The 15,676-nt window shown below is 40.9% G+C and overlaps 1 long non-coding RNA gene across 1 annotated transcript; it reads left to right on the forward strand.

Moving 5' to 3' along the window:
- The first annotated feature begins 4,414 nt into the window (after positions 1-4,414).
- LOC116409491 lies at positions 4,415-14,161 on the forward strand. Its single transcript, XR_004221879.1, has 2 exons — positions 4,415-4,634; positions 13,787-14,161. It is a non-coding gene; the product is annotated as an uncharacterized LOC116409491 (long non-coding RNA).
- The last annotated feature ends 1,515 nt before the right edge of the window (positions 14,162-15,676 follow it).

Here is a 15,676-nt window from a genome sequence, read left to right on the forward strand (position 1 = left end):
GATAGAAAAGAAACAATATTTCTATTAATATTTCTATCTATTTGGAATAATTCACGTCTTTGCTTTAGTGTTCAGCACACGTCTCTGGGCCACAGATTCAGGTTAGAATATGGGCCACTTGAGGCCACTTATTATTTGCTGAACGCATCCATTGTTTTATCTTCAGCTTATTGAGAAAGGGTAAGCCGACATAGCTGGAGGCATTACGTTTTCCTTAAGGATCTCCCTTTATTTTCTGCCATCCATATTTTTTATAAGCCTCTGCTTCAGATTAAAAGGCAAAGCAATGCCTCCACCATTCATGATTGCAAAGATGGCGATGGACTGTGTGTAGGCAACACGTATGGCATTCTTTGTTACTGACAGCATCAAGCTTCACATTTGCTTTCAGGGCCACAAACCCTTTTGTCGCAGTGTACCCCAAGTCTGTCCATAAGCACACTGTAGCTAATCATGTGACCTAGTTCAATGGTTTGTTTTAACTTCACTTCCAATCCTGAACGTCTTAAAAAAACATTTTAAGGAGAAGGAAAGTCATTTTGGCATTTTACTGCCAATAGATTTGCCACATTAGTGCCACCAAGAACAATATATTTATTCTGCAGGAACCAGTACCATACCTGAGTCAACAGCTTTAGAAGCTTTCTCTGTTTGCTTAAGACAGCAGCTGCCATTTTAAGTAGCTTCCTTCCTGCAGCTCTAGCCATCATAGCTCAGATCACACATTCCTATGGGAGGGGGGAGGGAGTTCTTAGCATTCTGGTGGGAGGGGGTAGCAGGAGGGGGAGGGAGGAGAGAAAGAGAACTGCGCAGACTCTGGCCACGGGAATTAAGGATGTTTCTGAGAGAGGAAGTCTGATACTGGAACATCATGTTTACAAAAAAGGAGACAAGAAATCCTGTGTTTCTTTTGATAGAGGACTCAGTGCGGCGTTTCTGTGAGTGCTTATGGCTGTATTTACATAGACCTTTCTGATAAAGCTTACTTAGTTTTTACCTTTCCTTCTCCTTTAACATAGAGCCCCAAACAAAAACAGATAACTATGTCATTCTTTTAAGAATTTTTTTTGACTTGGCTGGGTGGCAACCCTATTTACAGTGAGGTAGTATTTTAACCTGACTGCTCTTCTTCTGACTTCAGATGGTTTTCCTTTTAAAGGAACAGTAACACCAAAAAAATGAAAGTGTATAAAAGTAACTAAAATATAATGTGCTGCTGCCCTGCACTGGTAAAAGTTGTGTGTTTACTTCAGAAAGTCTACTATAATTTATATAAATAAGCTGCTGTGTAGCCATGGAGGCAGCCATTCAAAGGAGAAAAGGCACAGGCACATAGCAGATAACAGATAAAACACTATTGTATTCTACAGAGCTTATCTGTTATCTGCTATGTAACCTGTGCCTTTTCTCCTTTTTTCCAGCTTGAATGGCTGCCCCCGTGGCTACACAGCAGCTTATTATATAAATTATAGTAGTGTTACTGTAGCAAACACACCAGCTGTACCAGTGCAGGGCAACAGTGCATTATATTTTTATTACTTTAAAGCTCTTTCATTTTTTGGTGTTACTGTTCCTTTAAGAGGTACTACTACTTATTGACAAACAAAACAGTGTAGCCATGTCACTATTGGACATCAACCCCTGGGTGCACTGTAATTCTAACCATCAAAGTAGTAGAATATTTACCCAAGATGCACAGTGGAGCTCCGTCTACTATCTTATGGAACACTTAGAAGATATCAGTCTGTGTATAGGTATGCATGCATGGATGCAGTCCATGAAGTTAATTTACTTTGAAGACCAAATGCTTGGCACCATATAGATGCACAATGTATCATTTTTTTACTGTACTTGACACCCTACCCCCTTGACACCCATATTTGTACCTAACTGATAGCTACAGTCAAGGTTATACCTATATACATCTCCTATATTAAGGTGTAAAAAAATAAGTGATTTTCACTGTGATGCTTTGCTTATAGAAGTTTAGATACAGTTTAAAACTTTATAAAACATTAAAAAAACATGAACAATTCTCCTTTGACAATCAGAATGTGGGGATTGAACCGGTGTGGAGACTCCTATGTTCCCAACATATGTGGCTCTATTGAGCCCAATACTACAAAACTTAACATTGAGGAAGGGGTGTTCCCCCAAAACATTGCACCACATGCAATACACCTCACAGGTTTTCCTTGCATTTTTTCTGAGTGTGCTGGAGTTCTTTTGCTTGGAGTGTTACAAGGAGCAATATGGGGCATATATGATATAGCGCAGTGATCCCCAACCAGTGGTTCATGAGCAACATGTTGCACACCCTTTGGATGTTGCTCCCAGTGGTGAAAGTAGGTGCCTATTTTTAAATTTCTGGCTTGGAGGTAAGTGTTGATTGCACAAAACCCAGTGCAAAGTCAAACAGAGCCTCCTGTAGGCTCCCAGTCCACATAGGGGCTACCAAATAGCCAATTATAGCTCTTATTTGCACCCCCAGGAACTTTTTCCATGCTTGTGTTGCTCCCCAACACTTTTTCCATTTGAATGTGGCTCACGGGTATAAAAGGTTGGGGATCCCTGAAATAGTGTATGGGACGAACTTATAGGTGTAGCTAAGTTGTCTTATGACACAGAAGGGGCTAGTGAGCAAGCAGCCTATAGCTTCACTGAGGATTTGAAGGGGGATCAACATCTTACTTATTATGACCAGTACAGGAACCCAAGTGCTAAAGGGGAAGCATTGAATATTCTGTTACCCTGAACTGGTAACAATGGTTGTTTGGCTTACTGGCTGAAATGGTATAAGGATTATGGTTAAGGCTGCCCCTACATGTCCTCAAGATGGTATAGCCTAGAACAGGAAATCATTGGGAACAACTCACAGGAGCAGAGTCACTCAGGTTAGCAGGTCAGGAGTAGACACAATATGTATAGTTAGGTCAGGTGTCAAGGGGAGGCAGCAGGAAGGCAAAATAAAGAGACGGGTCAAATACCAGAGAAGCAATGAGGATCACATAAGGTGCCAAATGAAGATCCAAATAGAGAAGGCAAACTAGGCAGCGGTCATATGGGAACACAGTACAAACAGGAATGCATGAATATGCAAGGAAGGTAATGGAGCAAAGAACAAAAGGGGCACAACAGTGTTTGACTGGCCTAGCAAGATACCAGGAAAACTCCTGGGGGGCCCAGGTGTCAGTGGGCCCTCTTGATTCTAACTATTTGGCCAATTGCATGGTTATTCCCTGTTTCTGTATGGGAAAAGAGATGGAAGGATAGAGAAAAGAAATTTGGATAATAAAGGGGTTGAGGGAGAAGAGGAGGAATAATAGTTTAGAGAGTGGGCCTATGGTCTAAGGTTTCCTGGTGGGCCCCTGGCATCTCAGTCCGACACCGGGTCACAATGTCTTTCAATAGCTAAGTGGTGGTAGGAAGTGGCCAATGCATATGCATGCTTCCCCAAGGCATATATTCAGTGTAGGTGAGCCCTACGGTTAGGACATGGTGTCGAGGGGCCGCAGCGTGTGCAAAATTGGCTGGGGATTTGGTGAATACATGAACTATATATTTTACCGGCTAGGGCAGTGAAATACCAGGCAGGTGGTAACCCTAGTGGTACATGTAGTCAGAACCAGCTGTGCAGAGAGCAGAAAAGGAGAAAAGCAGATATTGAAAGGCTTTGAATGGCAACTACTGTACAGATATTGTTAAGAATGGAAGTTGTGCTATGGCTAAGGAAATTCAATGTAAAATTCACTCTTTTGGCCTTTTCATGTATGAAATCCAAGTACTAAACATGTGGAAAAACCCAAGAGACCAGGAAAGAGTAATATCATATACTGTATATAATATGAAGCCCTGTATGGACGAGGATATTATGTTTCAATAACTTTCCACCGACAGTATATTCCAATCAATAACAAACGAGATCCTGGCGGCCTCGCCGCACAACATCTCTCATCTTCCTATACAAATCATTCCGTTAATAATGGAAACATCTTCCTGCGTTTAATATCTCGATCTCATTCAGACCTGCAGGTCCATGGGAAGATTATGCAAGGAGCGGCATTAGAGCTAAGCTATTAAAACAACTGTCACTTCTTAGTGAAAGTCGGAATAATACCGAGGCATAATGTATTCACGCGGTGGGGTTAATGGGCTATTTCTAAGCCAAATTAATGTTTTTTCATTACTGCCTAGGAATAATAATAATAATAAAAAACAGGTAATATCATAGGAGCTCAAAAGCCCGTTTCCTAGGAGTTCATTCAGCATTATGCAAATTGCAAGAACTTCATTAAAATAACATTTATTCACTCGCCACATGAATAAAATTGCACTGCTGATGAATTACTTACCTATTTAGGCAATAAGAGTGGATCGGCGCGTTGTCAAGCATTCTTCGCCTGGCACGCAGAATACCGGGCAAAAAGTTCATCTGAAGTCGTAAAAGGAAATTGGCAGCCGTTGAGTGAACAATTCAATTGAATAAAGGAAAATCTATTTTTGAAGTGGGGGTTCATAAACCACAAATCAGCCGATTTGGACTTCATACGGGGTCACCACACTTGCCCTGACCATCGCTGGCCCATGACAAGCCTTTTTTTGTGACTGACAGAAGGAATGAGTGGCTACAGTAGGTGAGAGGAAAGCTAAATGTATGGTTTTGAAGAGGAGCATCCCTAGGGATTCACTGATTGCAAAGCCAGCATTCTTAATATCACCGTTAATATTACTCATTTACTAATAACCTGTGGCAAATCAAATATTTCCTTTAAAATATATGGTCACTGGTTGGTTACTATGGGTCACTACCCAATTGCTCATGTTCCTGTTATTAGTAAATAAAGCCAAGTGTCTTGTAGACCACTGGAGTGCATAGGCAGCTAAAATATAAGTATTATCCCAACGGAGTTAGCGCTCAACTCCGTTGGGATCATTTTTGGTACACTAAGGGATTAGTTGGAGGAAGGCAGCTGTTCGTAATCACTTTCTATTAAGTTTTTTTATAGGGTACTTTAGAGATCACGTATAAGAGTGTGTTTTTGTTTTGTTTTTTTTTTCTCTTGACAGTCCTATTGTAGACCCTGAGTACTATATACTGTTATTAACCCCTAGAGGGCAGACAAGGTTTCTTTTTATTAAAATATAAGTATGATTATCCTTTATTAATATAACCCCAAATAGTTCTAGATATGGTATGATTCATTCAAATTGCAAATGAAGCTGACTTTATTGGGAAATCTGGTGCCTCTGTGTGTTCCAGCTCTGGGTCTAAAGTGAGAAAAAAGGGGGTTATGTAATAAAAGGTGCAAAGGTTGCTACTGGTCTAGTAACCTATAGGAACCAATTAGCAGGTAGCATTTTCTGGTCACTAGAAAAACATCTTATTGTTATGGGTTACTCTACCTGGGCAAACATTGTGGATATTATTACATATGAAAATAGTGCCAAAAAAGAAACTGGGAGATAGCAAGTAGAGATGTAGCGAACTGTTCGCCAGCGAACTAATTCGCGCGAACATCGGGTGTTCGCAAGTCCGCAAATTCGCGAACTTTTGGGGATGTTCGCCATTTTGGGTTCGCCGCGGTTTTTTTTTGGCGTTTTTTTTTTTGGCATTATTTTTAGGCGTTTTTTTTTCTTTCATTATTTTTTGGCGTTTTTTTTGGCGTTTTTTTGGCGTTATTTTTTGGCGTTTTTTTTTTTTGGCGTTTTTTTTACAAAGTATTTTTCAGAGAAATTTTTGCTTGATCCCCCTCCTGCATGCCACTGTCCAGGTTGTGGCACCCTTTAAACAACTTTAAAATCAGTTTTCTGGCCAGAAATGGCTTTTCTAGGTTTTAAAGTTCGCCTTCCCATTGAAGTCTATGGGGTTCGCAAAGTTCGCGAATATTCGCGAGTTTTGCCGAAAGTCCGCAAACGGGTCCGCAAACATTTTTGGCGAAGTTCGCTACATCCCTAATAGCAAGAACACAATGACAAAGACATTTTTTCTGCTTTAATGAACAATGAATCAGAGGGAAGGGGCACTTGATGTTGGCAAACAACTTCTTTACAGTGCTATGTAGCCAGAACTAGTTTCCTATCACCAACAGCCGTCCCTCTGTACAAACAAAAATAAACAACAATTATTAAGAGCACAAGTAATTTCCACATCCTGAATTCTATCCATGAAAAATATACATTTCCATTCTTACAAATATGGAGGAAAAAAAACCATGTTTGTAAATGTACTCCTTGGATTTCAAATGCAGATAAAAAGTAGAACTAAACTTAACACAATGACTAAATCCACAAAAATGTGGAAATATTAACCTAAAGCACTAAACCAAAGTGTTGTCATGCAAAAATCAGCAACTTTTGGATTCCACCCACATAATATAATGAGCACCTATTAATAATAACTTCATTTTATTATATATATTTATTTTACTGAATGGGAATAATGGTTATTTTATAGCACAGAAACACTGAAAAGTTCTCTTTCTGTACGTAACAAGTTCATGATTCAGTTCCATTATTGACTTAATCCCCTTCACATCTGCAGGAAGGCGCAGTGCTCCCAACCCAAATATTAATTCCTGTAGAATGGATGTTGAGGATATAATGTTCCATAGAGCTGTCCTCATTAAGTGCCTTGGAGGCTCTCTGTATTTTACATGTTTCTGTAGTAAAGTTTTCTATTCCTTTATGACATCTGGCAGTGGGCCTTCTGTGCATGCCTATGCCTCTTTGTAGTACTGGGCACCCCTTCAAGCTGAAAGTCAGGGATATGTGCCCCTTGCTATAATGAATTTATACTCTGGGGCTTTGTATGAGCCTATTGTTTACATAAAGTAGCACTGGCCAACAGCTGGCAGACAGTACATACTTGGAGATTTTCTTCTACAGCAAGTGATAGACAATACTAATACAGAAGGTGTATTCAAATTTGTATCTAGTGCTGCCTAGGCAAGTCCCCACGATTCAATCACATAGGGGCCTATTACTTAAACCACAAATTTTCACCAATTAAAAGCATGACTGGAAAAAAATCGGAATAACCACAATAATTTCTGATGTGCGAAAATTCTTTTCTTGGTAGTACGAAAATATTGTGTTTGTGACCCAAAAGTCATGAAATTTTCGTATCCGAATGATTGTTAACAGCACGAAAACCTTTCTGGCTTTGAAACTTCAATGCCTTCAATAGGACTCAATTGCATTCTACAGCCCCAACCTGGCCAAAAGATAGTCACGATACCAAAGCTTAAATGAATTCCGAAGTTGTCGTAGTCTTTGCGAAAAATACGACTTTTTCGTGGAAGTTAACAAAAAACACGAAAAAGTTGTACTATTTTAACAATATTATCATGGTCATTATGAAAAAATACGAGTTTTTCAGGGAAAAAATATTGTGGTTTAATGAATGGGCCCAATAGTGGAGGAGAACCCCCTCAGCACCATCAGCAAACGTACCCACAGGGGCTGGGCAGGCAAAAAAAAATGTTTTTCTCTCTTTCTCTCTCTCTCTCTCTCTCTCTCTCTATATATATATATATCACCTTTAAACTGCTGCACCTAGGCACATTCCCTTGGGTGCCCATTTAAAAAAAGCACCCATGGGTGTAATGCAGTGGTTTCCCAGATGGGGGATTAGACTAAAGGGCAATTCTTGAGGAGAATGCCCATTAGCTCTTCAAGATACTCCTGGAAGCTTAGTATAAAGTTCAATTGTAGTGGGATTCAGGGGTGGACAAATTTTTGCTGATCTATCTATCTATCTATCTATCTATCTATCTATCTATCTATCTATCTATCTATCTATCTATCTATCTACTGTATCTATCTATCTATCTTCTATCTATCTATCTATCTATCTATCTATCTATCTATCTATCTATCTATCTATCTATCTATCTATCTATCTATCTATCTATCTATCTATCTATCTACTGTATCTATCTATCTATCTATCTATCTATCTATCTATCTATCTATCTATCTATCTATCTATCTATCTATCTATCTATCTATCTATCTATCTATCTATCTATCTATCTATCTATCTATCTATCTTGGTTTCTTAATGAGGCCTTTTGCTTTTCTTGTTTAAAGAAATACTCCACTGAAATTCTCCTACTGCACACTCACATCCTCCTTATTCTTAATAGGGCTAATAATTTATGACTGGATTCTACCAAGAGTCTTTTGTTTTTTTGTTTTCAACGAGGGAATAGCGCGTGAGACAAGAGCTACTTATCTGTCCTCGTATTCTGTCGGAACCGTTGTAATCAAGGGCTGCAGATTAAATCAGGGCAGAGGCACTGCCATTTTAATGTTCCATTATCCATCCCTGCCAAGTCTTCTGTGTTCTTTCATTCTGCTTTGTTATGGCGAGATAATGTAGGTCAAGGATAAAACTCTCCTGTTTATTATCAGCCTCTGTTGTTCCACAATAAATCCCATATTAAATGGGTGGACTTTGGTGTCAGACCAAAGAGGGAGTCTTAAATCATGCAGAGGAAACCAAAAAGCGTTAGACAGAATTAAAAAAAAAAAATAGAAATCGCAGTAAAAAGGAGCTGGGGTGTCTTTTGTCAAATATGATTCAGAATATCACAAAAGTTTCGAATGAAGTGGGAAAAAAATAATACAATGAGCATTAATGGAATGTCTTTGCATACCGGGATCAGGGTAGAGGTGCTCCGAAGATGAAGATGAAACCTTCAAACATTAATTGAGCTCCTGATTCTTGTTCTTTCTTTGTAATAAATCAGAAGAGGGAGAAAAAAAGCCCTTTTATTTTCAGCTCCAGGCACCAAACTCTTTTATTAACCATTTAAATTAATGAAAGGAAAAGTTGGAAGGTTTTATCGGCTCTCCAAACTTTGCATCTTCTTTCTATTCCTCTGGTCTTGACACAAGAGCCGATGTAAAGGTAATTAGCACATAATGGGTTTACAAGACTGATGGTACCAAGAGGTTTATCTGGACAAGACTGGAACAATATTGGGATGTTCGAGAAGAAGTGCTAGATACAATGTTATCAGTCTCACTAATCACTATCAGTTGCAGAAAAGTACACGGACTGATGGGCTCCTAGGGAAGGTGGGGGACTATTACAAAGGCAAGCAGGGTTTGGACAGGCCAATGGAAAGTTTGTAACCCATAGCAACTAATGACAAGTTAATGAAAGAATAATGAAAGCCAATATCCCTTTAACTGGTATGTGTAAACCATTGATCCCCAACCCTTGGCTTATAAGCAACATGTTGCTCTCCATTCCCTTTGATGTTGCTTCCAGGGGCCTCAAAGTAAGTTGCAATTTTTACATTTCTGGCTTGGAGACAAGTTTTGGAAGTCCAGAGACACAGTTTTACTGGAGCCCCATGGGGCTACCCAATAGCCAATCACAGCCCTTTTTGGCATCCCCAAAGAACTTCATCATGCTTGTGTGGCTCACTGACACTTTTTATGTCTGAATGTGGCTCACAAATAAAAAAGGTTGGGGACCCCTGTGTAACAGAGCTGGATCACCCTTAGCCAGTTTATAACCCAATATGGGTTTAAAGGGCCCATGGTATTTATATTTATTCTTTTTGTTCTGCAGCTTTCTTGCTTGGAATAAATGCTGTCATATAGTTGCTATGGTTCCACTCACCCTGGTAATCAGACATTGGTTTGAACTGCATTGGAGGGGAGGACTGACTAGAGATATAAGTGTTTATAGAAAATCCTCCCCCCCGTCCCACTAGAAAATTAATATGTACGCTCTTAGTTATATGTATATCTGCAAAATATGGGAAATAGGAACAGGGCAGCCAAAAGACTGGTTGGCATTCCTTATTGCCCATTCATTGAGCCTAAGGGTACTCTGGTTTTCTCCCACACTCTAAGGGCTCTGGCACATGGGGAGATTAGTCGCCCGCGACAAAACTCCCTGTTCGCGGGCGACTAATCTCCCCGAGTTGCTTTCACCTGCCATCCCACTGGCAAAAATTTAAGTCGCCGGTGGGATGGCACACGCGGCGGCGCGATTTCACGCAAATCGATGAAGTTGCCTCGCGAGGCTTTTCTGGCGATTTGCGTGAAATCGCGCTGCCGCGTGTGCCATCCCACCGGCGACTTACATTTTCGCCGGTGGGATGGCAGGTGAAGGCAACTCGGGGAGATTAGTCGCCCGCGAACAGGGAGTTTTGTCGCGGGCGACTAATCTCCCCGTGTGCCAGAGCCCTAAGGGTGAAGACATACTGACCTACTAGTAGCAGCTACTTTTTCACAGCTTCTAAATGCCAGAAAATACCCTGCCATAGACAATAATGTGAATTGCCTGTGCTAAAACACACGTAGAGACAGTTAACAGTAAATGATCAGCATTGTCTATTTTAGTAGCCACGACAAGTAGCCGATACTAGTAGCTCTGTGTGTCTTCATCCTAAATACATCCAGGCAGTATAATAGTGTGTGTGAATGTGATAGGGACCTTAGACTGTAAGCTCCACTGGGGCGGGGACTGATATGAATGATAAATTGTCTTTGAAAAGCGCAGTGGAATATGTTTGCGCTATAAAGAATAACAATAATGATAAACTCAGTGGAAAGCAGTACTGGGAACAGATAACTCTGGAATAGTTTTACTTTGCAATTGGCACACACATGGCACTGGATAAATAAAGTTGCCCACATGTGCCAGGTGGTACTTTTGGGGGTAAGAATTAATTCTCTCCCTGTACCATTAGGGAGAACATTTGTTGGTGTAAAGTTGAATTCCGCATCTGCAGGAGCACCAAGGAGCGGAGGGTTTGCCTATAAATTCGATTCCGATGTCCCACGATATATAAATCTCGCCATGCACACAGAGCCCGCAGAGGCTGCTCGGCGTGTATTATTTATCAGCAGCAAGCCAGCTGCCGTGCTGATAAATTTGTCGGTATTCAGCACATCGGTGCCATTGCAATATATGTGCCAGCCCGCTTGGCACATCTGATTGCTTAGCCCCAGGTTCTACTTCCAGAAAAGCAGGAAATGAATAGCTTTTCATTTTCTTGTCAACACACACCATTTCACACCGACGCTGCCCCGGGTCTGCAGCATTGCCCAGCGTTATAGAACAGGAAAATGTCCCCGGTGCGCCCAGCTATATCACAAGCATTCCCAACCCGCTCTCCCAGCCTCACACCGGCTGCATCTCTATAATGTGCAGGGAGATCAAAATGGAGTTATCCAGGAGTCTGGCCTAGTCTTCATCCTACTGTACTTATACTGGCTATTGGGAGGTAGAAAAGCACCAGCATTCAAAGTAATAGGCTAGCTCAACTTTAAGTTAACGTTAAGTGTGGTACAGAATGGCCTATTCCTAGCAACTTTTTCATTGGTCTTCATTTTTTTATTTCTTATAGTTCTTTATTTACTTGCCTTCTTTTCTTTACACCGTCTGTTCAGGCCCCTTTGCTATTTGTATTCCAGTCACTCATTAAAACTGCTGCCCGGTTGCTAAGGTAAAGTGGAACTTGGCTACCAGATAGACACTGACATTTTGAAAAAGCTAAAAAATTAAAAAAAGGCAAAAAAATTAAAATGAAGACCCCTAACATCATAGCAAAAGTTCATTAAAAACCCCTTAAATGGGTTGTTCACCCTTGAGTTAACTTGATGATGTAGAGTGTAATATTCTGAGACAATTTGCAATTGGTCCTCATTTTTTATTATTTGTAGTTTTTTAATTATTTCAGTTTTCGTTAAGCAGCTCTCCAGTTTGGAGGTTCAACAGCTTGGTTGCTAGGGTCCAAATTACCTTAGCGACCAGGGTGTGGTTTGAATGAAAGATATATAGATAGGAGAGGACTTGAATAGAAAAATAAGTAATATAAAGTAACAATAACAATAAAACTGTAGCCTCACAGAACAATAGTTTTTTGGCTGCTGGGGTCTGTGACCCCCGTTTGAAAGATGCAAAGAGTTAAAAGAAGAAGGAAAATAATTAAAAAATAAATAATGAAGACCAACTGAAATGTTGCTTAAAATTGGCCTAAATGTCTCTATTGCCCTCTCTTTTGATGACAGCAAACCCTCCACCATGTCTCAGCCCCCCATTGTGAAATCTTGCCTTTGTCCCAACCATTCTGGTGATGCTTTGGTAGTTCCTGTACATCTCTGATGTTACTGGAGCGAGCAGATCAGGAGCAGGTTTAAAAATCATTAGGCCACTGCAGGCTGTGTTGGTTCCCGGTCAGGTGTTGGATGTGGGTTGTTAATTTGCCCACCTTTGCCTGCATACTAGACACCGGACCTTCCTCAGTTCACCTTCTACCTCTAGTTTGGGACTGTGGGCAAATCAAGTACACTATGTGCTACACTACAGCATGTACAGTATGTGTATAGTATGAATGCGAGTAGGCATCAGAAAACTGGTCATAAAGATGAGGGGCAGGCATACCTTACACTGCATAGGACTGGGAAAGTTAATGTGATCTATGAGTGTCCTAAAGAGCCCCTAGCCCCCAGGCCTGCTACTCCCCTGAGAATAATGGGGAGAACTGGCATGCACAATGTAAGGGGATGAAAACAGAATGATTGTATATAGTGTGCTGATTATTACATGTTCTGTATTGACTGGCCAGTAGGTGGCAGTTTAGCTGTGAAATTAGTTAGCTCTGATACTGAACCCTGACCACTAGGGGCAGTAGAGGTAATAGAGTATAAGAGGGGAACCACACCCAGGATTTGGGTCCTTTTATGGGAGAGCTCAGTGAAGAGACCAGCTGGGAGGAAGAGAAGATCAGACATACAGGTCCTAACCTCGCAGGCCAGAGCAGGGCAGCTTAACAGTGGAGCAGGCACTAGGTGTCTGAGGTATGGATAAGTAGCATTGGCCGCCAATTGCCCCACCTAGGAGGGTAGAAGGAAATAGTTTTCCCAGTAGATCATCCTAAGGATAGTAACCCGAGCGGATAGAGTTAGGCTCGGAGTAGGGTTTGATGAGAGTCTGCCAGTAGATAATGCCTGCATAGAATAGCAAAGGGGCACCATAGGGAGTGCTGAATTGCTAAACCTGGTGGGGACGGGGGATCCCATGGAGACTGGAGACAAGCGTGACAGCCCAACCTAGCTGGAAAGACTGACTTCCTCTGGATAATGAGTAAATGTAAATGTTACATGTATTAAGCCCTGCTCGGAATTGTGTGGCTATGTGCCTGTATGCTGTGAATCCCCTGATGTAGGAATAAAGTTACTATTCTGCATGACTGTCTGGAAGTTGAGTGCCCTTCACTTGGTGCAAGTATGTGAACTGCTGGTTACCCTCCCTACAACCTCACTGTAGCTTTAAGATAAACAAACAGCTCTTCCCTTCTGCTAAAAAAAATAATGCAAAACATTTTGCCATTTCTCCAGAATGCTGCCTTGTGACACAGTCGTTTATTTACTGCCAGAAAGAATCAATGTCAATGAACCTTATAACAAAAATGCACGATCGATCTTTATGTGTTTAATTAGACTTTCATTTACTCTCAGGAAAAAGAACACCCACTGAAGCACACTGCAAACTTTAACTGCGGGGCAAAGCCGGACCTGTAGGTTCTGCGAGGCGCCATTCTTTGTATATAAATATATATATATTATTTATGTGTGTGTCTACATTCAGCAACCTTGACCACCCAAATGCCATGCTTGCTCATTGCCCACCCCAAATGCTGCTGTTTGTAGGCCACCATCACCTCCTGGGTCTGCAAGCAACTCCTGCTACTCTCTGATCTCTACCTCCGCCATTGATTGCTGCCCCATTAATTGTGACCTCTTCTCCCTTCCCTAGTTCTAACCCTGACGAGACCAGCTGAACAGCAGACTTGAGGTCAGTTGAGGCCTAACACAAGGTGAGGCACTCTCAACTACTCAGTTTAATCCATTCATGAAGATCATTTGGAGACTACAGATGAGCCCAGCAGGCACCATGTACAACAAATCCTTGAAGTAAGAACTTTGCAGATGATGTGAATGGAGGCCCTTCGGTACATGAGTGCAGGTTCAAGACATGCTGGTCTAAGACTGACCCAACCCAATACCCAAGCTTTGAATTATGGGAAGGTCATCTCCCATAGATAATCATTTCCTTTTTCCTTTCTGTAATAATAAAACAGTTTCTTGTACTAGGTTGCATGAATCCTACACGGGTTATATGCTGCATAAATCAAAGAAAATGTCTTTAATATTCTACCCCCATTCAGCAAAATCCACACACCTAATGTATTACTTGCAGCCATATTGGTTATTCTCTAAAAGCAATGTGAAAGTAAAGAGGTGGTACCTGTCAGAAGGGGCACATGGAAAAGGCATTCATATACTACAGATAAAAAAGACATTCAATATATCCATCAGCAAAGACAAAACTCATTTACCGTAGCATCTTCCCTTCCAATCTCCCCTCCATTCATTCTCGCTTTGCCTTTTATCATGGTATATAAAATATGAAAACACAATAAGCAAAATAAAAAAAACAAATCAAAAGGGAAGAAAAATGTCTCCTTGCTCAGTACTGGAGGATCGACAATGACTTTGTCTCCAGCAGTCATCGGCTCCGGAGGAATGGGAGCGGGATTGTTTTCGCACAAATAATACAAATTGATCCTACCGACACAGGGAAATATGATTGCAGGGTGAGACGGATTCCTTCTAAAGAAAGGCTGATTTACTGTTGTGGGATTCCAGCCCTAGTCTATCATTCTGCTCTTCTGGGTCAGGAAACAATCATATGAGTTATGAGAGGGACAGTATGAGAGAATAGTAACATGTAGCTCAACCGCACCTTGAGCAATAAGTCTCTTATTTATTTGCTTAGCCAGGTCCCACAATATTTAAATTCAATGATAATCTTCAGCAATGCTGTTTTACCCAATACAATTTACATTCTTGCACTTATTAATTAAGGATACACTGAATCAAGAATTTGGCTTAGGATTTGGCCAAGTCCTAAGTGGTCACCTAAACCAAATCTGAATCTTTAAAATCATGTCAACTGACTGCAACAACAGATGCAATTGGTGAACTGTGTGCACCGGCGCTTCCACCGTGATCTTGGAGGGGGTTGCGTAGCACGGGGGGGGGGGGGGGGGCAGGAGCTTGCGACTGGGATGGAGGGCCCCCAGGTGGCAGCCATGGTACCTCAGTCTGACACTGAAGGTATATAAAAGAGTAGGGGAAATCTTATTAGTGCATGTACAATAAATGTACAGGTAGGGGATCCATTATCAAGAAGCCCGTTATCCAGAAATCTCGAAATTACGGTAAAGCCATCTTCCATAGACTCCATTTTAATCAAATAATTTGATTAAAAAGAAAATGCTTTCCTTTTTCTCTGTAGTAATAAAACAGCACCTTGTACTTGATCCCAACTAAGTTATAAGTAATCCTTATTTGAAGCAAGACAATCCCACTAGGTTTATTTAATGTTTAAATGATTTTTTTAGCAGACTTAATGTATGGAGATCCAAATTACAGAAAAATCCCTTATCTGGATAACCCCTGGGCATGCTGGATAACAGGTCCCATACCTATATTTCTAATGCCTACTTTATTTTCTATATTAGAGCCAGATGCAAGGAACTAAACAGCAAGAATAAAGCACCATCATTTAATCATTTGCCCTTTGAACTCTAGCACCCTAATAACATTAGCCACTATACTCTATCGCTCAAGGGGAACACTG

This window comes from Xenopus tropicalis, chromosome 3 (assembly GCF_000004195.4).
Source record: "Xenopus tropicalis strain Nigerian chromosome 3, UCB_Xtro_10.0, whole genome shotgun sequence".
Lineage (NCBI taxonomy): Eukaryota > Metazoa > Chordata > Amphibia > Anura > Pipidae > Xenopus > Xenopus tropicalis.